This window comes from Muntiacus reevesi, chromosome 5, assembly GCF_963930625.1.
Source record: "Muntiacus reevesi chromosome 5, mMunRee1.1, whole genome shotgun sequence".
Taxonomy (NCBI): domain Eukaryota; kingdom Metazoa; phylum Chordata; class Mammalia; order Artiodactyla; family Cervidae; genus Muntiacus; species Muntiacus reevesi.
Window position 1 is genome coordinate 51,237,985 of NC_089253.1, and position 23,655 is coordinate 51,261,639.

At 40.4% G+C, this 23,655-nt stretch overlaps 1 protein-coding gene across 4 annotated transcripts in view; it reads left to right on the forward strand.

Annotated features, from left to right (window-relative positions):
* Positions 1–3,872: 3,872 nt before the first annotated feature.
* MDM4 (MDM4 regulator of p53) overlaps positions 3,873–23,655 on the forward strand; it is a 49,958-nt gene continuing 30,175 nt past the window's right edge. Inside the window, exons 1-2 of one of the 4 annotated variants that reach the window (XM_065938221.1) lie at positions 5,822–5,884; positions 18,232–18,494. The gene's annotated coding sequence lies outside the window, so the exon portion shown is untranslated. Of the gene's footprint in view, positions 3,924–5,759; positions 5,885–18,231; positions 18,495–23,655 lie in introns of those variants that run through there. The other 3 variants (XM_065938223.1, XM_065938219.1, XM_065938220.1) reach the window with 3 other exon arrangements.

Sequence of the window (23,655 nt, forward strand, 5' to 3'; positions counted from 1 at the left end):
ATATCAACTATATTCCAATTTGAAACTTTCTAAAGGATGCATATAAGTACCTTCAAAAATTGAAAGGATCCGTAAAGCCTGGGTGCTGAAGTTAGGTGCCACTTTTTGAAACCTTACTACCCTGTGTGATCAAGAGTAAATTATTTCTCTGTCTCAGGACAATAAAATGATTGCAAGAATTAAATAAGGTTGTTTATGTAAATTGCTTAGAATAGTATCTAACATATAATAAGCATTCACAAAATTACATAAAAATATAACAAGATCAGACTCCATCATTCTGTTCTTTGTATGGTTCTCTGACACTATCCAACCTTCAACAACTGCTTAACATATTTTTTAAAATTAATTTTTATTGAGGTAAAATTGACATTTTACATTGTTTCAGGTGCACAACCTAATGATCTGATATTTGTATATGCTGCAAAATGATTGCCCTAATAAATCTAGTTAACATCTGTCACCACATATAGTTACAAAAAAAATTTTTTTTGTAATAGAACTTTCAAGATTACTCTCTTAGCAATACAAATATATAGGACAGTATTATTAACTATAGTCACGCTATATATAAAGTTTAACACATTTTTTTTTTATTGAAGTACACTTGGTTTACAATGTTGTGTTAGTTTTTGGTATACAGCAAAGTGATTCAGATACACACACGCGTTCTTTTTCATGTTCTTTTCCATTATGGTTTATTACAGGATACTGACTATACTTCCCTGTGCTATACCGTAGAAACTTGCTGTATGTCTATTTTACATACAGAAGTTTTCAACTGTTAATCCCAAACTCCTAATTTATCCCTCCTCTTCTCCTTCCCCTTTGGTAACCATATTTTCTATGGCTGTGAGTCTGTTTCCATTTTGTAAATTAGTTCATTTTGTCTTATTTTAGTTTCTACATATAAATGGTATATGATATTTGTCTTTTTCTTTCCGACTTACTTCACTGAGTATGATAATCTCTAGGCCCATCCATGTTGCTGCAAATGGCATTCTTTCTTTCTTTTTATGGCTGAGTGGTATTGCATTGTATATGTGTACCACATCTTCTTATCCATTCATCTATTAAAGGACATTAAGATTGCTTCTATATCTTGGCTATCCTAGATAGTGCTGCTATGAACATTGGGATGCATATACCTTTTCAAATCATAGTTTTCTCTGGATATCTACCCAGGAGTGAGATTGCTGGATCATTGTTGTTGCTCAGTCATGTCCGACTCCTTGCGACCCCATGGACTGCAGCATGCCAGGTTTCCCTGTCCTTCACTATCTCCTGGAGTTAGTGGCAACTCTATTTTTAGTTTTTTGAGGAACCTCCCTCCATAGTATCTTCTATAGTGGTCGCACCAATTTACATTCCCACCAACAATGTAGGAGGGTCCTCTTTCTTCCAAACCCTCTTCAGTATTTATCGACTTTTTGATGATGGCCCTTTTGACTGGTGTGAAGCGTATACCTCAATGTTGTTTTGATTGCATTTCTCTAATAATTAGCAAAGCTGAGTGTCTTTTCATGTGCCTATTGCCTATCTATATATCTTCTTTGGAGAAGTGTCTACTTGGGTCTTCTGTCCATTTTTAGATTGAGTTGTTTGGGTTTTTTGTTATTGAGTTGTGTGAGTTGTTTGTATACAATTTTGGAAATGAATCCCTGGTCAGTCTCATGTTGCAAATATTTTCTCCTGGTCTGTAGGCTATGTATTTGTTTTCTTCATGATATTCTTTGCTGTGCAAAAGCTTGTAAGTTCAATTAGGTCCCACTTGTTCATTTTTGCTTTTACTTTTATTGTCTTGGGAGACTGACCTAAGAAAATAATGCTTCAATTTAAGGCTTAACATATATTTTACTGGAGTAGAGGGAGACGTAGAGAATTTAGAAAGCTGACAATATTAAGTTAACTTGAAATAATAACTATCCCCTAAGTAATGGGGAACTATTAAATTTTGGCTCATTAATGTTCCAATTTCTCACTCAAGGAATACACATTAGATTTGCAGGTCAGGAAGCAACTGTTAGAACTGGACATGGAACAACAGACTGGTTCCAAATAGGGAAAGGAGTACGTCAAGGCTGTATATTGTCACCCTGCTTATTTAACTTATATGCAGAGTACATCATGAGAAACTCTGGGCTGGAGGAAGCACAAGCTGGAATCAAGATTGCCGGGAGAAATATCAATACCCTCAGATATGCAGATGACACCACCCTTATGGCAGAAAGTGAAGAAGAACTAAAGAGCCTCTTGACGAAAGTGAAAGAAGAGAGTCAAAAAGTTGGCTTAAAGCTCAACATTCAGAAAACTAAGATCATGGCATCCGGTCCCATCACTTCATGGCAAATAGATGGGGAAAGAGTGGAAACAGTGGCTGACTTTATTTTTCTGGGCTCCAAAATCACTGCAGATGGTGATTGCAGCCATGAAATTAAAAGACACTTACTTCTTGGAAGGAAAGTTATGACCAACCTAGACAACATATTAAAAAGCAGAGACATTACTTTGTCAGCAAAGGTCCGTCTAGTCAAGGGTATGGTTTTTCCAGTAGTCATGTGTGGATGTGAGAGTTGGACTATAAAGAAAACTGAGTGCCGAAGAATTGACGCTTTTGAACTGTGTTGTTGAAGACTCTTGAGAGTCCCTTGAACTGCAAGGAGATCCAGCCAGTCCATCCTAAAGGAGATCAGTCCTGGGTGTTCATTGGAAGGACTGATGCTGAAGCTGAAACTCCAATATTTGGCCACCTGATGCAAAGAGCTGTCTCATTTGAAAAGACCCTGATGCTGGGAAGGATTGAGGGCAGGAGGAGAAGGGGACCACAGAGGATGAGATGGTTGGATGGCATCACCAACTTGATGGACATGGATTTGGGTAGACTCCAGGAGTTTGTGATGGACAGGGAGGCCTGGCGTGCCACGGTTCATGGGGTTGCAAAGAGTCAGACCTGACTGAGTGACTGAACTGAACTGATGTCCTCATGAGAAAAGGAGATTAGAATACACACAAAGTACACAGACAAAAAGGTAAACATGAAGACAAATTTTTTTAAAATTTGAAGTATAAAATATTTGAAAGGAATATATAGAGGTATAAATCCTAAAAGACTAAATGGCTGCAGAGGTAAATACCAAACTCAGGATAATGGTTCCCTCTTCAGTTGAAGGAGGGAAATGTCATCGGAGAATATACTGAAGGGGAACTTTTAAGAATACTTATTTTTATCTATTTATTTAGCTGCACAGGGTCTTAGTTGTGGCATGTGGGAACTAGTTCCCCAACCAGGGATCAAATCCAGGGCCCCAGCATTGAGAGATCAGAGTCAGTCACTGGATCATCAGGGGAGTCCCACATGTAGGACTTTTTTGTACAGGTAATGTATTGTTCTCTATGAAGAATTATGGGGAAAAGGAGTCATATGCTTCATTATACTTTTTTGCATGTCTGAAATAGTTTCTTACAGCTTTTCGGAAAGGCTATAGACCAATAACATTGGCTTTTAATTCCTTTAAAGCTGCAGTAGGCCTTAGAAAATTTATTCAATTCACTCATTTTACATTACAGATCGGGAAACTAAAGACCTGTGGAACTTTCTGGTTTCTAGAATAGTTAGACTAAACCCAGATTTCCTGTTTGTTAAATAAATGGTTTGTGAGCACAGTTCTTAGAGAAGGAAGTGGGGATCACTGAATCAGTTATGATCTTGTTAAACCAATTTTGTTTTCTTTTTTGGCAAGATTACTTGGCTGGTAAAAGAAATACTATAGATATGATTTGTTTTCATTATAGAAAGTCATTTTTTTTTATGAACTCCTTGGGAAATGTTGCCAGATGTTGACCTCTGTTAGGTGGGATAATTGGTTTAAGAACAACTCTGGAAGAGGAACTCTGGAATCGTGAATCAGAGTCAACTATGAGGGGTAAGCTCTATTATTTTTAAAAAATAATTTATTTTTGGCTGTGCTGGGTCTTCACTGCTGTTCAGGTGTTTTCTCCAGTTGTGGAGAACAGGAGCTCCTCTCTAGTCGTGGTCTGCAGCCTGCTCACTGCAAGCCTTCTCTTGATGTGGGACACCGGCTCTAGCGCATGTGGGCTTCATTGGTTGCAGCACATGGGCTCAGTTCTTGCTGCTTGTGGGCTCTAGAGCACAGGCTCAAGAGTTGTGGTACATGGGCTTAGTTGTTCTGCAGCATGTGGGGTCTTCCTGGACCAGGGATTGAATCTGTGTCTTCTGTATTGGCAGGTGGATTCTTTTACCACTGAGCCACCAGGGAAGCCTCTATTCTTAATCATTCCCTACTCAACATATTTATCAAGGCTTTAAATGAAAATAATTTGTATATGTTAATCAACAATATGCAAAAGTGAAAGAGCTAATCCCTCCTGATTCTCCAGGCAAGGCCACCTGCAGCTCTCATTGCACTTACCACATTTTGACGCACCTCCAGGAGTCACTTGTTTTAGAATCCTCTAAGTTGGTGCTTGGCACATAGTAGGTGTTCAACAAATACTTGTGGACCTTAAACTGAATTGCGTAACAGGATCATAATCCAAAAAGTCCAGTAGACAATAGGAGAGGCCCTAAAATAACCAGGTACTAGTTAAAAGATACAAAACAAATTTCTGTTTGGGATTTTTTTTTTCAATTAAAATTAATTGCAGGAAAAGAGAGGAGAAATAGTTAACAGTTCACCTAGAAAAGTTTTCTGGGAGCAACGGTGAAAAAGGAATTAATTCTTTAGCTCATTTACAGAACTCTGGATCTCCACCTAAGTTGGAGGTGATGCCAGAAACAGAAAAAGGTGCAATGTGCAAATAAAGAAATGTCATTGCCTCATTTTGCATAGGTGTGTATCTGGTTCCGGGAGGCACATTTTAAATAGGACAAACAGGTTCTTGAAGCCACAGCAGATAAGTAGTTGAAAGCTCTGAGGGGATTTTCAGCAAGCAGAAAAACAAAAGGTTAGAGATGGGACATGGTAGCTGTCTGCAAAAAAAAAAGGAAAGAAAAAATAGTATTAGAAAGAAAGAAGCCTTAGTCTTCTCCAAAGTGCAGAATATTGATGGTAAAATAACATATTTCAGCTCAAAAATTCCTCGAGTATCTAGACTCATCCTACAATAAACGAAATGAAGTATTTGGGAGGGATCATGCCATTTGGCACCCGCAGAGGTTGAAGACAGCGTGCCTGAGAAGTTTGTTGAAGGCACTTTTGTGTTGTGAGAGAGTAGGCTAGACGACTTGATTGTGTGATCCAAATAAGCTCCACCTCATTGTCCTTTGCGCTTCTCTTTTAACATTCACCACATATTTTGTAGTGATCTCTGTATATACTAATCTTATCCTCGCCCAATTAGCGACAACACAAGTGTGCTGTTTTTCTGCTCCACCACGTCTGGGGAGTAAGAATGAATAAGCTAACACCGAGAAGCAGAGCGGGTGGCTTTTCAGCTTTCTAAAGAGCTGAAAAGGTGTCTCCGATGGTGCTTTTAGCTTTCCCCCCACCCTGGGTTTTTTTTTTTTTTTTAACTCTCCCAGGACACGTTTATAAATAGCATAAGACCCTGCGATTTCCTCAAATGGTATCTCTTGAAACCTCAGAAGTCTTAGTCGTCCAGGCCCTGCTACTCTCTTTCCCCGGATTGGGATCTCCTCTATGGTAGGGCCAGCTCAGTCTTCTAGCTCTCTAGCCCTCCCGTTGGCCCATCTATGGTTTCCGGAGGCCTCACCGGAAGCTCCTCTGGGCGAAGGGTTGGGGAGGCCGGAAGTTGCGCCCTCACTACTCGCCGTTTCAAAATGCTGCTAAGAGCTTAGAGACAGTTGAGTGACGCCCCCTCACCCCCGGGCTCGGCGGAAAGCGACTCATGGAACAGCCGTGAGGTGTGGCTTTTGGGTTTCGTTGGTGAGGTGCCTGCAGGCCGGGAGCGGGGGGCGGGGGGCGGGAGGTGGGAGCGGCGCGGCCAGGTGTGCGGCCCGGGGCAGGGGCGGCCGGCGGGAGGAGCCAGAGAAGTGGGTGGCGGTGTGCGGAAGGTCGCCTGGGCGAGGCCGGGCTGGTGGGGTAAGCGCCATGCGACGCGAATCCGCGGAGGACGACGGTGGGAGTGCAGTGACGAGGGACAGGTCCGCCGGCGGGTTACCGACCGGAAGTCGGGATGGATGGTGCTCGATAGGACGGAAAGTGAGAGGACGACTGAGGCACTTTGAAGGAAAGACGGGAAAGAGGGAGGAGAGAATGACACTGCGGTGTCTTCAAGATTTTATGGTAGTGATTTTCAGGGCCACGGACCATCTGTCTCAGAGGCCTTCGAGTACTCGTTTGAAGACTGCTCATTTGGGGGCCACACCCATACTTCCCCTAACAGAATATCAGGAGTTGGAGCTCGGGAAGATGTATTTTAATCAGCGCGTTCCCTTGTTTCTTGTACACCTCCAAGTTTGAAAACCACTGTTATAAAGCGACACGCAGAGAAAATGCTGCTGCTCTTTCCCTTCATCTCGGAAGCTCTCTTAGGAAGCTCCTCCATGCCGTGGGATGTTAGCATGGGAAACAAGTATCAAAGGTCCTTGGTACTTTTTGGTATTAAGTGTTACTACATCTCAGTTTGGGTTTGGTCTCCTCCCTCTTACTTGGGCTTCCCCAGTGGCTCAGCGGTAAAGACTCCGCCTGCATTGCAGGAGTCGCAGTTTGAATCCCTAGGTTGGGAAGATCCCCTGGAGGAGGGCATGGCAACCCACTCCAGTACTCTTGCCTGGAGAGTCCCATGGACGGAGGAGCCTGGTGGGCTACTGTCCATGGGGTCGCAAAGATTCGAAGACGACTGAAGCGACTTAACACTCATGCACGTACTCCTTATACATTTCTGCTACGAAAAGTTCATTTCGTTTAGAAGTAGTTACTTAAGAATATTTTGTTTCACAGTATAGTCAGGATCACAATTTTTTATAGTTTTTTTAAAAAATCAAAATACTACTTGCCTGTTGTTGAAGAAAGGCACACAGTATAGAAGTGTGTAAAATGAACTGTCTGTTAACCTGTCCCCTCCTCAAGCTAGCTACCCTTAACTACTGGATATTATGTTCTTTCTGACTTTTTCTACATGTATTCTTATTTTTAAACAACAGTGAGGTCATTTTGTATCTATTATTCTGCACCTTAAATTTTTCAGTAGCAACATCAAAGGAAGCTTTCCATAAAGTGTACATATAATATTTTCTTTTAAGGACTTGAGTATTGCACACAAGAATTTCTTCAGGGGATTTTTTGGTTGTTTCCTAAAGCATATTGTTTGTTTTGCAAACTGTGCTGGAGTGTATTCTTGCTACACTCTTCACTTTTTTTAGGTGTGTTGCAGACCTGATAAGAACTAAAACAATATCTGAATGGTAGTTTTTTTTTTTTCTAAAGAAAAAAGTTGGTTTTCTTATTTTCATGTATCTAGCTGAAAGAGAATCAGACAGTAGTGTTTAGTAGAGGTTTTCAGGACTTCATGGAGAAGGAAATGGCAACCCACTCCAGTACCCTTGCCTGGAAAATCCCATGGGAGGAGCCTGGTAGGCTACAGTCCATGGGGTCACAAAGAGTTGGACAGAACTGAGCGACTTTACTTACTTACTTACTTCAGGACTTCAAAGAATTGATAACACTGATTAGTTTTGCTAACTTCTGACAAGAAACTTTTATTTTAGTTAGTCTTTAAATTATAGTTGTCTTCAAAGGTAGAGATCAAAGATCAGGTATAAGAGTCTCTTGGACTAAGTGTAGGGTAAAAATCACTCTTCCATTATCCTTGAGAGACATATAAGACTGTGCTTGCTCTCTATGATTTCAGTTCAGTAGGGGACACACATAAAAGCATAAAATTAATATTGTGGGTATTTTAATAGAGGTGCTCTTTTGTCATCACCTTCCTTTGGGGAGTCAGAAAAGCCTTGACTAAGGAGGTTACTAGAAACCAAGATTAGTAGTTTTTTCAAGCTACAATTGGCAAACACATGGGATTTTTGTAATTTCTTATGGGAAATGGCAACCTACTTCAGTATTCTTGTCTGGATACTCCCATGTAGTCTGGAGACTACAGTCCATGGGGTCGCATAGAGTCAGACACGACTGAGCACACACAGCATACATTTACTGTGTACCATTCAGTGGGATAATTGAAACCCATTGTTTTAATTCAGTATTGCTTTTTCTTTTTTCCCACCTTTGTAGTGAAATATTTTAAAGTTTCACAGCTGTGTCATTTTATTTACCTTTAAATATGTCATGATGTAGCTCTTACTAAGTTGTTGTTTTTCAGTCACCGAGTCATGTCTGACTCTTTGCCACTGCATGAATTACAGCATGACAGGATTCCCTGTCCTTCACTACTTCCCAAACTTGCTCAGACTCATGTCCATTGAGTCGATGATGCTATCCAACCATGTCATCCTCTGTTGCCTCCTCCTCCTGCCCTCAGTCTTTCCCAGCATCAGCACCTTTTCCAGTGAGTCTGGCTCTTTGCATCAGGGGCCAAAGTATTGGAGTTTCAGCTTCAGCATCTGTCTTCCAATGAATATTCAGGATTGGTTTTCTTTAAGATTGACTGGTTTGATCTCCTTGCTGTCCAAGGGATTCTCAAAAGTCTTCTCCAGCACCACAGTTCAGAAGCTTTGGTGCTCAGCTTTCTTTCTTGTCCAGCTCTCACATCCGTATATGACTGCTGGAAAAACCATACCTTTGACTATACTGACGTTGTCAGCAGAATAATGTCTCTGTCTTTTAATATGCTGTCTAGGTTCGTCATTGGAGAAGGAAATGGCAATCCACTCTAGTTTTCTTGCCTGGAGAAACCCTGGGACGGGGGAGCCTGGTGGGCTGCCGTCTATGGGGTAACACAGAGTCGGGCATGACTGAAGCGACTTAGCAGCAGCAGCAGCAGCAGCAGGTTCGTCGTAGCTATTCTTCCAAGGAGCAAACGTCTTTTAATTTCATGGCTGCAGTCACCAACAACAGTGATTTTGGAGCCCAGGAAAATGTAATCTGTCGCTGTTTCCTCTTTTTCCCCATCTATTTGCTATGAAGTGACGGGACCAGATGCCATGATCTTAGTTTTTAATGTTGACTTTTAAGCCAACATTTTTCATACTCTTTCACCTTCATCAAGAGGCTCTTTAGTTCCTCTTCACTTTCTGCTACTGGGTGGTGTTACGTGCATATCTGAGGTTATTGGTATTTCTTGATTCCAGCTTGTGAGTCATTCAGCCAGGCATTTTGCATCATGTGCTTGGCCTAGAAGTTAAATAAGCAAGGTGACAGTATACAGCCTTGACATACTGCTTCCCTAGTGTTGAACTAGTCCATTGTTCTGTGTAAGATTCTAACTATTGCTTCTTATCCTGATTACAGGTTTCTCAGGAGAAAGATAAGGTGGTCTGGTATTCTCATCTCTTGAAGAATTTTTCAGTTTGTTGTGATCCACACAGTCAGAGGCTTTAGCATAGTCAATAAAGCAGAAATATGTTTTTTTGAATTTCCTTACTTTTTCTATGATCCAGTAGATGTTGGCAACTTGATCTCTGGTTCCTGTATCTTTTCTAAATCCAGCTTGTACATCTAGAAGGTCACATACTGCTGAAGCCTAGCTTGAAGGGTTTTGAGCATAATCTTGTGCGTGTGTGAAATGAGTGCAATTGTATGGTAATTGGAACATTCTTTGCCTTTCTTTGGGATTGGAATGAAAACGGACCTTTTCCAGTCCTGTGGCCACTGCTGAGTTTTCCAAATTTGCTGGCATATTGACTGCAATACTTTAACAGCATCATCTTTTAGGATTTAAAGTAACTCAGCTGGAATTCCATCACCTCTACTAGCTTTGTTTATAGTAATGCTTCCTAAGGCCCCCTTTTCTTCACAGTCCAGGATGTCTGACTCTAGATGCGTGACCACACCATCGTGGTTATCTGGGTCATTAAAACCTTTTTTGTACAGTTCTTCTGTGTATTCTTTCCACCTCTTTTTAATATCTTCTGCTTCTGTTAGGACCCTGCCGTTTCTGTCCTTTATTGTGCCATCTTTGCATGAAATGTTCCCTTGGTATCTCTAATTTTCTTGAAGAGATCTCTAGTCTTTCCCACTCTATTGTTTTCCTCTATTCGCATTGATCACTGAGGAAAACTTTCTTATCTCCTTGCTCTTCTCCGGAACTGTACATTCAGTTGGGTAAATCTTTCCTTTTCTCCTTTGCCTTTCGCTTCTCTTCTTTTCTCAGCTGTTTGTAAGACCTCCTCTGACAATCACTTTACCTTCTTGCATTTCTTTTTCTTGGGTATGGTCTTGCTCACCGTCTCCTGTACAATGTTACCAACCTCCATCCGTAGTTCTTCAGGCACTCTGTCTACCAGATCTGATCTCTCAAATCTATTTGACATTTCCACTGTATAATCATAAGGGATTTGATTTAGGTCATACCTGAATGGCTTAGTGATTTTCCCTACTTCAATTTGAGTCTGAATTTTGCAATAAGAAGTTGATGATCAGAGCCACCAGGCCTTGTTATTGTTGACTACATAGAAGGTCTCCATCTTCAGCTGCAGAGACTATAATCAGTCTGATGTGGTATTGATATCTGGTGATGTCCATGTGTAGAATTGTCTCTTGTGTTGTTGGAAGAGGGTTTTGCTATGACCAGTGTGTTCTCTTGGCAAAACTCTTGTTAGCCGTTGCCTTGCTTCAATTTGTACTCCAAGGTCAAATTTGCCTCTTAGCAGTTTTTAAAAAGTTAACACAGTGCCTTTCGACTACCATTAATAGCTTCTTAATAGTATCTAAAACCTAGTACATAATTCAGAATTTCTTGATTGTTTAGGAAAAAATGACACTTTTGCAGATGGCTTTTTTGAAACAAGACTTGAACAAGGTCCATCCATTGTATTAGGGTAATGTTTTTTTAAGTGTTTGTAAACAGTCTTCCACTTTAGCAGTAATGGTGCACCCAAGGTACTGTAGAATTTCCTACATTCTGGATTTGACTGACTGCCTGCTTTTAATGTTGTTTCTTCTATCCTCAATTTTTTTTCCTACTACAAATAAGTAGTAGTTAGATCTAGAAGCTTGATTAGATTTGGACTTGAGGGCAGGGGGTCAAGAATGCTTCATAGGAAGTACTGGCTGCTTTCCTTTGCTTCACACAGAAAGCACCTGATGTCCGAATGCCTCTCCCTCTTCTTTGAGATAAGATTGGTCAATGGGTCAAATGCCATAAGCCTGCTCAATATGTTTAAAAGTTTCCCTTTTCCCCAACCTTTCACTTAAATGATTTTAGCATCTGTTAATGATTTTTGTGAAGATGACATTTAACTCAGAGACTGGAAATTTTAGGATGAGTCAGTCTGGTACAGAACTCAGTGTTCAAAATGAAGGACCAGTGTGCGCAAAGGCCCTGTTTTAGAAACAGAACAGGTCAGTGTGGACAAGGTGCATGGAGTGAGGTGTGGAGCAGTGCACGTTGGAAAGACTGGGAAGGTGCTGAGGGCCTGGGCTGTTTTAGAACAGTCCCAAGCAGTGGAGTGGGGTCTGGAAGGGCAGGATTGTTTGTTTTTTTAATCCTTCTGGCTGTAGTGTGGAGTTTGAATTGAAGTGGGGTTAGAGAGATAGTTACGGATCTACTGCACTGACACAGGCAAGAAATATTTTTTGATGTGGGGAGTTGGTCATGAAAATGAAGAGAAGGGGTGGTTTTGAAAGATTTTTAAGAGTTAAAATCCATAAAGTTTGATGTGATAATGGAGAAAGAGGGCGAGAGCAAGATGATGACTGAACTTTCTGTTTTGAGAAGTGAAAATGAAAGTTGCTCAGTTGTGTCCGACTTTTTGCAGCCCCATGGACTGTACAGTCCATGGAATTCTCCAGGCCAGAATATTGGAGTGGGTAGCCTTTCCCTTCTCCAGGGGATCTTCCCAACCCAGGGATCGAACCCAGGTCTCCTGTATTGCAGGCGACTTCTTTATCAGCTGAGCTGCAAGGGAAACCCCTGTTTTGAGAAACTGAATGTAAAATGATAAGCTTTAATCTTGGACAAGTTATTTGACTTCTTTAAGCCTCAGAAATAGAAGAAAACAACAGAATGGGAAACACTAGATAATCTCTTCAAGAAAATTAGAGATACCACGGGAACATTTCATGCAAAGATGGGCTCAATAAAGGACAGAAATGGTATGGATCTAACAGAAGCAGAAGATATTAAGAAGAGGTGGCAAGAATACACAGACGAACCGTACAAAAAAGATCTTCACAACCCAGATAATCATGATCACTTACCTAGAGCCAGACATCCTGGACTGTGAAGAAAAGGGGGCCTTAGGAAGCATTACTATAAACAAAGCTAGTGGAGGTGATGGGATTCCAGTTGAGCTATTTCAAATCCTAAAAGATGATGCTGTGAAAGTGCTGCACTCAATATGCCAGCAAATTTGGAAAACTCAGCAATGACCACAGGACTGGAAAAGGTCAGTTTTCATTCTAATCCCAAAGAAAGGCAGTGCCAAAGAATGCTCAAACTACCTCACAATTACACTCATCTCACACGCTAGTAAAGTAATGCTCAAAATTCTCCAAGCCAGACTTCAGCAGTATGTGAACCATGAACTTCCAGATGTTCAAGCTCATTTTAGAAAAGGCAGAGGAGCCAGAGATCAAATTGCCAACATCCACTGGATCATTGAAAAAGCAAGAGAGTTCCAGAAAAACATCTATTTCTGCTTTATTGACTATGCCAAAGCCTTTGACTGTGTGGATCACAGTAAACTGTGGAAAATTCTGAAAGAGATGGGAATACCAGACTACCTGACCTGCCTTTTGAGAAACCTGTATGCGGGTCAGGAAGCAACAGTTAGAACTGGACATGGAACAATAGACTGGTTCCAAATAGGAAAAGGAGTATGTCAAGGCTGTATATTGTCACCCTGCTTATTTAACTTATATGCAGAGTATATCATGAGAAACTCTGGGCTGGAGGAAGCACATGCTGGAATCAAGATTGCTGGGTGAAATATCAATAACCTCAGAGATGCAGATGATACCACCCTTATGGCAGAAAGTGAAAAAGAACTAAAAAGCCTCTCGAAGAAAGTGAAAGAGGAGAGTGAAAAGGTTGGCTTTAAAGCTCAACATTCAGAAAACTAAGATCATGGCATCCCATCACTTCATGGCAAATAGATGGGGAAACGGTGGCTGACTTTATTTTTGGGGGCTCCAAAATCACTGCAGATGTTGATTGCAGCCATGAAATTAAAAGACACTTACTTACTCCTTGGAATGAAAGTTATGACCAACCTAGACAGCATATTAAAGAGCAGAGACATTACTTTGTCAGCAAAGGTCCGTCTAGTCAAGGCTATGGTTTTTCCAGTGGTCAGGTATGGATGTGAGAGTTGGACTATAAAGAAAACTGAGTGCCGAAGAATTGATGCTTTTGAACTGTGTTGTTGGAGAAGACTCTTGAGAGTCCCTTGGACTGCAAGGAGATCCAGCCAGTCCATCCTAAAGGAGATCAGTCCTGGGTGTTCATTGGAAGGACTGATGCTGAAGCTGAAACTCCAATACTTTGGCCACCTGATGCAAAGAGCTGTCTCATTTGAAAAGACCCTGATGCTGGGAAGGATTGAGGGCAGGAGGAGAAGGGGATGACAGGATGAGATGGTTGGGTGGCATCACCGACTCAATGGGCATGGGTTTAGGTAGACTCCAGGAGTTTGTGATGGACAGGGAGGCCTGGTGTGCTGTGGTTCATGGGGTTGCAAAGAGTCGGACACGACTGAGTGACTGAACTGAACTGAAGCCTCAGTTTTCTCTTTTAAGGAGCAAGTAACATACCTAACTCTGTTGCACTCAAAAGAGATTCCGGGTGGGAAAGGAAAAAGATCTTGCTTTGGGTTCAAAGCCCATCAGCTGAATTCATTTCTCATATATGTCCTTGAATAGTGCCATTGCTCAAGGTATTTTTCTCTCTTCTATTCTTTCCAGTATTCTCCCATTTTAAAATCCTTCCACTGCTGTCTATTCCCTCTCATTCCTCCTCTGTGTAGTCAAAAGTAATTTGTCCTGCTCACAACTTCTCTGACCCTTAAATCAGTATCTTATTTTTATTTTTTTTAACTGAGGCTCTTTTATAATTCATGATTTCAGTTAACTCATGTATGACAAACAGTACATAGTAAAAGCAATATAATAGGAAGTGATAGTAAGATTTCATAATCAACTGTTACATGCTGTTATGGATCTAAGCACTTTGTAAACTCCAGTTTTTTGTGGTTTTTTTTGAATAATAATTATCAAAGATATAATTGTACAATATTGAGACATATAGAACAAAATACAATTACTAGAGGACAGTTGCTCTACAGTATTGTGTTGGCCTCTACCATATGTCCTATCCCTCCTGAACCCTCCTCCTGTCTCCCTCTCCAGTATCTCTTTAATGGCACAACACTTTCTGCCAGATGTTAAACCCTTGTTGAGGCTTAAATTCTTCAGAACTGCTAAGTAGTCAAGTCCTGTTCCTGCTAAGTTGCTCAACTAGCCTGACTGCTGGCTCTGTTCTCCCAAGTTGTCTCTAGAGGCACTATAAAAGGAAAAGACTGAGAAACAAGCGGGTGATGTGGGCTTTTTTGAATTGTCAGGTGGGTGGGAGTAGGGGGTGGCTGGGTGTTTGGCCTTAGACAGGAGTCAGCCAGGCGTGGCTGTAGGAGAATAAAACCAGGGGAGAAGAGAACTATTGGAATGCTGCCCTAGTTTCTTCCCTGCCTCATTACCTTGGAATTACCTTTTTTCACACTTGCTATGACTCAGCTCTGGTCTAGCTCTCCTCAGAAGTAAATCAGGGCATAACAGAAGCCTATACTTGGGAGGGACTGAGAAAAAAAAAGTGGTGACTGAGTTTAGACAGTCCATTCTCTGTCCTTTACCTCCTTATTTCTTGTTCAGTTGCCTAGTCCTGTCCAACCCTTTGCAACCCCATAGACTGCAACATACCAGGCCTCCCTGTTCCTCACCATCTCACAAAGTTTGCCGAAGTTCATGTCCATTGCATCAGTGATGCCATCCAGCCATCTCATCCTCTGATGCCCTCTTCTCCTCCTGCCCTCAATCTTTCCTAGCATGAGGAACTTTTTCAGTGAGCTGGCTGTTTGTGTCAGATGACCAAAATACTGGAGCATTAGTTTCAGCATCAGTCCTTCCGACGAGTATTTAGGGTTGATTTCCCTTAAGATTGACTGGTTTGATCTCCTTGCTGTCCAAGGGACTCTCAGGAGTCTTCTCCAGCACCACAGTTCAAAGGCATCAATCTTTGGTGTTCTGCCTTCTTTACTGTCCAGCTCTCACAACTGTACATGCCCACTGGGAAGACCATAGCCTTGACTGTGTGAACGTTTGTTGGCAGAGTAAAATCTCTGCTTTTCAACACACTCTCTAGGTTTGTCATAGCTTTCCTGCCAAGGAGCAATCGTCTTCTCATCTCATGGCTGCAGTCACCATCTGCCATGATTTTGGAGCCCAAGAAGAGAAAATCTGTCACTACTTCCCCTTCTATTTGCGATAAAGTGATGGGGCCAGACACCATGATCTTAGTTTTTTAATATTTAGTTTTAAGCTGGCTCTTTCACTCTCCTCCTTCACCCTCATCAAGAGTTTCTTTAGTGCCTCTTTGCTTTCTGCCATTAGAGTGGTGTCATCTGCATATCTGAGGTTGTTTTTGTTTCTCCTGCCTGTCTTGATTCCAGCTTGTAACTCTTCCAGCCTAGCATTTCTCATGATGTGCTCAGTGTATAGGTTAAACAAATAGAGTGACAGCAGACAACCCTGTTGTACTCCTTTACAATTTGGAACCAGTCAGTTGTTCCATACAGGATTCTGTTTCTTCTTGACCCTCATACAGGTTTCTCAGGAGACAGGTAAAATGGTCTGGTATTCCCATCTCTTTAAGAGTTTTCCACAGTTTGTTATGATCCACACAGTCAAAGGCTTTAGTGTAGTTGATGAAACAGAGGTAGACATTTTTCTGCAATTCCCTTGCTTTCTCTGTGATCCAGCGAATGTTGGCAATTTGATCTCTGGTTCCTCTTCCTTTTCTAAACCCAGCTTGGACATCTGGAAGTTCTTGGTTCTCATAATGCTGAAGGTTAACATGCAAGATTTTAAGCATGACCTTACTAGCATGGGAGATGAGTGCAATTGTCTGATGGTTAGCCATTCTTTAGGACTACCCTTCTTGGAAATTGGGATGAGGATTGACCATTTCCAATCCTGTGGCTACTGCTAAGTCTTCCAGATTTGCTGATGTATTGAATGCAGCACCTTGATGGCATTATCCTTTAGGGTTTTGAATAGCTCTGTTGGAATTCCATTGCATCCACTAACTTTATTAACAGCAATGCTTAATTCTTAGGTCTCCCCAAATCCCTGTCATAATGCTGTATCTCTCTGGGGAACAAAAGACGACTCCTTGGTTGAGCAGTGATTGTATGGGGTGGAGAGTAATTGTGGTTTTCTGGTGCTTGGGATTTCCTGCTTTAGTGCTTATTTCCTCCCTTACTCAGCTTACTGTGACTGATATTGAGTGGAATTTGGTCTTCTCTCTAATGCTTCACCTATTAGAATAGCTACTGTCCTCTAGGGAAAAAGAATGTTGAAGAGCACAGGTATTTCAAGAGGAGAACAATGTATAGGTTTCTTTGGAACAGAAATAATAGAAGAGATAGATCAAGGGTTTAAAGTTAGATAATCAGTCTGAAAGAAATAGGGTTGATATTAGCAACTTGAAACAAGAATAAGCAGAGGCTGAGAGAACCAAGCAGAAATAGTGGGCTTGAAAATACAGTGGTTGAAACATAGAACAGCACATCAAATGGGTGGAATAATGGAATGGATACAATTAGATGAATTAGAATTCTAGAGTGAGGAGATCTCCCAGAACAAAGGGGAAAAAGACAAAAAAAAAAAAAAAAAATATATATATATATATATATATATATATATATATATGAAAAGCTAAAAGATAAGGAGAATAGATATAGAGATATATGTGAATAATAGGCCTCTTAGAGAAAATAAATGAAAAGGAGGAAGTATTGAAGAAATAATGGAAAAAATAGTTCTCTTAAAATTACAAAGGAAAAACAAAGTCCCTAGATGGAAAGGTTTCTTAGAGTGGTAAATATGAGAGGTCCAGAAAAACTCATTTCTTGGGCTTCCCAGATGGCTCAGTGGTTAAGAATCCGCCTGCAATGCAAGAGATGCAGGTTTGATCCCTAAGTTGGGAAAATCTCCTGGAGAAGGAAAGGGCAACCCACTCTGGTATTCTTGGCTGGAACATCCCATGGGCAGAGGAGCCTGGCAGGTCCAGCCATGGGGTCGCCAGGAGTTGGACATGACTTAGCGACTGAACACCAGGAGCATTATAGTGAAATTTAAGAGTATAACAGCTAAAGAAAATTGTAGAAGCCTCAGAGAGGAAGAACAGATCACACATATAAAGAAGCAAAAATTGAATTGACATTAACATTTTGAACAGCATCAATAAATGGAAAAAGACAAAAGTTTCTTTAGGTTTTATAGGGAAACTAGAGTTTTATACCTAACCAGATTTAAATAGAACGGCATGATACAGGTATATTCAGGTGTATAAGGTATTGGAAGCCTTGCCACCTAAAGACCCACATTGATAACAGCTCTAGATAAGTACTGAGTGATGCAAATCCAGAAAATGTTACAGGAGATACATGAAGTAAAGGTGATTAGATATCTTGGTGTCATTTATTGTGGTAAAGGCTAAAGCAAAAGAAAAAAAGGGAGAAGAGAGTGGGAGAGGGAAGGAGAAAAGGAAAAATCAAGAGAGAGAAAAATAGTTCTGTTCCAGAATTTAAAGTCCAAATGATACTGTGCTTAAGTTCATATCTTACTAGCAGGAAGACAGAGATGCAATTTCAAGAAAGGTAATAACATATTAAAAGGAAGAATAGGACAAATTGCAATGCTGAATTAAGATGGTAGAGACAGATTTATATTTATCAATTACAGTAAATGGACTTGATTCACCAGTTAAAGATAAAAATCATGACATAGTGATAATCACTATATATTAAGAATGCACCAAGAGATATAGCAGTTTAAAGTGTGAGTGCCTCAAGTTAAAAATCCTTAAAATAGGACTCCACTGGTGATCCACTGCTTAAGAATCTGCTTGCCATTGCAGGGGACCCGGGTTCAACCCCTTGTCCTAGAAGTTTCCACATGCGGCAGGGCAACTAAACCTGTGCACCAGAACTGCTGAGCCCATGCTCTTGAGCCTGAGAGCTGCAGCTGCTGAAGCCTGCATGCCTAGAGCTTGTGCTCTGCAACAAGAGAAGCCACTGCAGTGAGAAGAGAAGTGTGCGTCACAGCAAAGAAGAGAAAGCCCATGCACAGTAAAGAAGACCCAGCACAGCAAAGAAAACCCAGCGCGGCCAAAAAAGTAAAGTAAATAATTTTTTAAAATCCTTGCAGTAGGTGAAGTAAAATTGGTAGAACTACTCTGGGATCAGTGGACAAATTCACCATCATGATGGGAGAATTCATTTTATGTCTCTTAATTGTAGGTCACACCTAGACAGTGTGTTAAAAAGCAGACACATCACCTTGCCAACAGAGGTCCATATACTCAAGGCTCTCTATGGTCTTTTCAGTAGTCATGGATGAATGTGAGAGTTGGACTTTAAAGAAGGTTTAGCGCTGAAGAATTGATGCTTCTGAACTGTGGTGCTGGAGAAGACTCTTGAGACTCCCGTGGACAGCAAGGAAATCAAACCAGTCAATCTTAAAGGAAATCAACCCTGAATATTCATTGGTGCTGAAGCTCTAATACTTTGGTCCCTTGATTCGAAGAGCCAACTCGTTGGAAAAGACCCTGATGCTGGGAAAGATTGAAGGTGGGAGAGGAAGGGGGCGACAGAGGATGAGATGGTTGGATGGCATCACCGACTCAATGGACATGAGTTTGAGCAAGCTCCAGGAGATGGTGAAGCACAGGGAAGCCTGTCACACTGCAGTTCATGAGGTCACAGAGTCAGAGACAGCTTAGTGACTGAACAACAACAAAGTGTCTAATTTATGGTATCAGGAAATAACAGTAATTTTTTTTTTAAGTTGGAGAGGTAATAAGATATAGTAAACAATATCACAAATGGAAAGAAGGATGCATCTATACATTGGATAGAGGTTAAAAGAATACTATCAACTGTATGCCAGCAATTTTGAAGATTTAGACAATGGAAGAAGAAAAAAGCTTGAATAATATTTATTAAGCTCAAGCAGCGATTAAAAATTTTCCCAGAAAGGAAACACTGGGTTTTATAAGTTTTGTAGGTGAGGCTTTCAAAGACTAGAACATCCGAGTTTTATAGAATTATTTTTCAGACTGTAGACAAATAGGGACTAAACAATTTATTCTGTTAGGCCAGCTAACCCTGACATTCAAATAAGACACAATGGAAAACAGATTTATTTCATAGAGACTTTACAACCTAACCAAAGTGTTAGGAAATCAAAGCCAATAGTTTTCAAAAAGAATAATATCCAAAACCAAGTTGGATTGATCTCAGATGAGCAGGAATTTAATATTAGAAAATCCATAAATGAAATTCAAAATTTTATCACATTAATAAAAGATGAAAAAAATCATGGTCATTTCAATAGATAAAGAAAAAGCATTTCCTAAATCACTCTTCCATGATATATTCTTTTTTAAAAAAATTTTATTGAAGTATAGTTGATTTACAGTGTCGTGTTTTAGTTATCCAACACAGTGATTCAGTTTTACATATATCTGTAAATATAGATAGATACACACATATATATTCTTTTTCAAATTCCTTTCCCTTACAGGTTATTACAAAATACTGAGTATGGTTCTGTGTGTTATATGTAGGTTGTTGTTGGTTATCTGTTTTGTATATAGTAGCATGTTTGCCCTTGATATATTCTTCGGTTCAGTCGCTCAGTAGTGTCTGACTCTTTGCAACCCCATGGACTGCAGCACGCCAAGCTTCCCTGTCCGTCACTGGAGCTGGCTCAGACTTATATCCATCGAGTTGGTGATGCCATCCAACCATCTCATCCTCTGTCATCCCCTTCTGCTTTCGATCTTTCCCAGCATCAGAGTCTTTTCTAATGATCAGTTCTTGGCATCAGGTGGCCAAAGTATTGGAGCTTCAGCTTTGCATCAGTCCTTCCAATGAATATTCAGGACTGATTTCATTTAGGATTGACTGGTTTGATCTCCTTGCAGTCCAAAGGACTCTAAAGAGTCTTCTCCAGCACCACAGCTCGAATGCATCACTTCTTCCACGCTCAGCTTTCTTTATGGTCCAACTCTCACATTTGTCCATGAGTACAGGAAAAAACCATAGCTTTGACTAGATGGACCTTTGTTGGCAAAGTAATGTCTCTGCTTTTTAATATTCTATCTAGGTTGGTCATAGGTTTTCTTCCAGAGAGCACACGTCTTTTAATTTCATGACTGCAGTCACCATCTGCAGTGATTTTGGAATCCAAGAAAATGAAGTCTGTCACTGTCTCCATTGTTTCCCCATCAATTTGCCATGAAGTGATGGGACCAGATGCCATGATCTTAGTTTTTTGAATGTTGCGTTTTAAGCCGGCTTTTTCACTCTCCTCTTTCACTATCATCAAGCAGTTCTTTAGTTGTTCTTCACTTTCTGCTGTCATCTGCATGCCTGAGGTTATTGATATTTCTCCCAGCAATCTTGATTCAATGAGGAAGAAAAGGAACCTTCTGAAGCCAGTAAGGTATAACTATTAGAAAAAAATAGAGAAAACATGTTATATAGGGAAGCATTAGAAACACTCCCTTTAAAATCAGAGACAGAGATGCTTGATACGGTGTGTATTCAGTATTGTATCGCCAGTCCTAAGCAGTAATGTAAGACAAGTAGAAGGAATTAGAGGCACAAGAATTGGAAAAGAGGAATGAAATTTTTATTCGCAGGTGATATGGTCATTTACATAGAAAACAGAAGGATCTATAGACAAAATTATGAGTTTAGCAAGGTGACTGGATATAAGTTTATTGAAAGTCATTTGTATTTCTGTACATATGCAAAACCCACTAAAAAACAGTGAGAAGGCATCACAGTAGTATCAGAACACCAACTTAAGAAATCAGTCTAAAACAAATATGCCGGACCTCTAAAGGGAAAGTTGAAGACTTAATAAGAGATATTAAATAAAACCTTAATAAATAGAGGAATATGTCATATTAATGATTGGAAAACAACTTGAGCAGGGATTTTCATGGAGTTTGATGATGCTAAATTTTGTATGGAAGAGTTAAGGGCCAAGAATAGCTTGTCACTTCTAAAAAGGAATGGCAAAAAAAATAAAAAATAAAAAAATAAAAAATAAATAAAAAGGAATGGCAGGGGACTTGCCCTATAGGATAACAAGATTCATGATAAGATGTAAGGATTAGATGTGGAGTTGTATAGACAGAAAGATCATCTAGTAGACTAGAATAGAGAACTTGTGAACACCAGTATGTGTTGCTACATAGCAAAGGTGGCTGTCAATCAAGAAAGTATTCAGCAGATAGAACAGGAAAAAAAAATGGCCATCCATATATTGGTGAAAATGAAACCTTGAAGAGGCAGAGACCATTGACTGAAAAAGAGAAGATTGATAAATATAAATTTGAGTTCATTAAAATTAAGTTTTTGCCCATAAAAGTTTTTTTCCACCTAGAAAATGGAAAGGAAGTTAAAATTGGGAGAAGATATTTGCAGGACATTATATTGACAAAGGGTTAATATTAAAAATATACAAAGAACTATTGCAAATTGACAAAAAATCAATTAGAAAAGTGTGTAAAACACAACATTTCACAAAAGAGGAAATATACATGGCTGATAAATATGTGGAGATAACATCATTAGTGATCAGGTAACTAACTATAAACCAAACACCTGTTTGGGAAAATTCCTGTAATTACATATAATGTACTTCTTTTTTTGTAAGTTGAAAGCAACCAAACTAAAAATATGTATTTTTTAGGATTCCATTTTGATGCAGTGAAGTGCTTAAAAAGGAAGGAGAGAAAATCAAAATAGGATTCAGGATGAGTGTTGGGAGGAGGCAGGGGATGGTAGGAGAGAATCTTATGGTTAAGTGTGATTGTTGTCAGAATCATAGTTTGTGGATGTTTATTGCATTATTTAAAAAATCAGGTAAAAGTGGGCCAGGGCCTTTCTGTGTGGTCTCCAGTGGGGAGATGTGGTTCATTGGGGGCCGTTTTTGGAAACCATTCAAACTGTTACTAATATTTGTATTCACTGTGTTGCTCTACTGTGTATATAATTGACAATTTAGGCACTGGGGATATATTAGTGAACAAATAAATATACATTCCTTCCCACTTATAGCTTATGTCTTACATAATAAAAATTAAACTATATAATAGGTTGATAACAAGGACAGTGAAGAAGAGAGGAATAAATCAGGGAAGGAGATAGGGAATACTGGGAGGTTGGGAGTTGCAGTTTCAAAAATGTATTGTCTTTGGAAGGCCTCATTGATAAACTGACATTTAAGCAGAGACGAAAGGAAGAGGTTTAGGAGCCTGAGGGGCAAGGGTGGAGCAAGAAAACCTTTAGGAACTAAGGCAGTTCAGAGCTGGAAAGTTTGGTTAGTATAGTAATAATGGAAGTAGTGACACGTGATTTTATTTTGAAGATAGAGCTTCCGAATTGTGAAGGGTGAGAGAAAAAAGGAATCATGGATAGCTTCCAGCTCCCTGACCTGTGCAAGCACAGCCATTGGAGACTGGGATTGGTAGGTTCAGGGAGATGAGGGTTTTTTAAGAATAGGTTTGCAGTGCCACTTAAAAACTAGCTGCTTCAGGGCTTCCCTGGTAGTCCGTTGGTCATGAGCCTGCTTACAGTGCAGGGACACTGGTTTGATCCCTGGTCCAGGAAGATCCCACATGTTCCAGGACAGCTAAGACCATGGTGCCGCAACTGCTGAGCCCACATCCCGCAGCTGCTGAAACCTGTGTGCTCTGGAGCCTGCTCTGCAGCAAGAGCAGCCCTCATACTGCAGCTGGAGAGGAAACCCCAGTCCCTTCAACTAGAAAACCCTCAAGCAGCAGTGGAGACCCAGCATAGCCATAAATCCATTAAGGAAAGAAAAGCTAGCTGCTTTAAAATGACAAGTTGTATACCCTGTTTGACTTCCATTTTATAGCAAGGGAAGCTGATAGAAAGAGGGTTGAATTTAATTAATTTAGGATAGCACTAAAAAAAATTTAGTTTTGACCTCATTGGATCTTAGTTGTAGGATCTTATAATGTGTCGTGGGCTCTTTGTTGTGATGCGCAGGCTTGTGGTGCCTGGTCTCCAGAGCCCCACAGCGTGAGGGATCTTAGTTCCCTGACCCGGGATCAAACCCGTGTCCCCTGTGTTGGAAGGCAGGTTCTTAACCTCTGGACCACCAGGGAAGTCCTGAGGGTTGAATTTATACTTTGTTGTCTTTAATAAGTCTTTTCAGAAGAGTGAGGAGTCTTGTTACCTGCAAATCAGACTCTGTTGATTTTATTTTATTTATAAATTTCACTGACTTTTATCAGCTT